Source organism: Atta cephalotes (genome assembly GCF_000143395.1).
Source record: "Atta cephalotes unplaced genomic scaffold scaffold00053, whole genome shotgun sequence".
In the NCBI taxonomy this organism is placed as follows: Eukaryota; Metazoa; Arthropoda; class Insecta; order Hymenoptera; family Formicidae; genus Atta; species Atta cephalotes.
This window is the reverse complement of record NW_012130117.1, coordinates 1,358,308-1,359,399: the sequence shown is the minus strand read 5'-3', so window position 1 is coordinate 1,359,399 and position 1,092 is coordinate 1,358,308.

Sequence of the window (1,092 nt, the reverse complement as noted above, 5' to 3'; positions counted from 1 at the left end):
GTTACTTTTGAAAATCAGTAACTATAGAGTGTTTTCTATTTGATGACACAAGTCGATACAAATCGACACAAATATCGTTCTATCTTTGTCACTCTCTGAATCAGAGAAGGATAGAACTTAATATATGTGTCGATTTGTGTCATCAAATGAAAAGCACCCATAATAAGTAAGTGATTACTTTTTTGACTTGGTAACATATAACAATAACTTCGTTATTTTTAAATTGTTATTTTTGAAAAAATAACTTTCTTTTTCTTGATACATCCATCTAATAAGAGTTGCTAGGATTGGTTATTAGCACAGACACGCACCATATTCATTTTCGACACTATGATTTTATCAATAATTTTACAAAATAGAAAATGTCTAATTTCCTTATCGTAAAAGTAGACGTTGATATGCCACACGAAAAAGGCCGCTTTCAGATTTTTTTTATTTATATAATTGTAATACGTTCTCCGAACACAGTAAGGAACTCCGCACAATAAAAAGAACAGAGAACAGAGAATAAGAATTTCAACCTATCAGAAACTGTGTATTCCACAATACATGATTTCTGATTGGTTGAAATTCTTATTCTGTGTTTCTTGTTCCCTTATTCCTTTTATTGTACAGAGCCCCAAACAGTCGCGTCAGATTGAAGAACTGTCCGTTACAAGTCGATTTAAATCCGATGCTGCGGTCAGCTGCAAGCCTCAACTTCAAAAATATTTAAATCTGTATCTGTTACTTATTGCTCAAATTCACCTAATATGTGCCATTACCAGCAACTTCGAATAATTAGCGTGAATAATGAGTGAGAATGATGAAACAACTCAAAAAATTGAAGTGATCGTGCAAATTCTCGTTCAAAAATTCCGAAAAAACGGAATTATTTTTCTATTTTTTTTAAACTTTCATAGTGTTTTCAAATTAACAGAGTTTTTTTGAGACAGATACCTTTAGGCTTTGTGTTAATTTTGATTTAATTTCTACCTTCAATAGTTTCAATTTTAATTAACTTAGTTTTATTTTGACTTTTCGCCAGTTATCATATCATTATTTAAAAGTATATGTATATATATATATATATATATATATATATATATATAA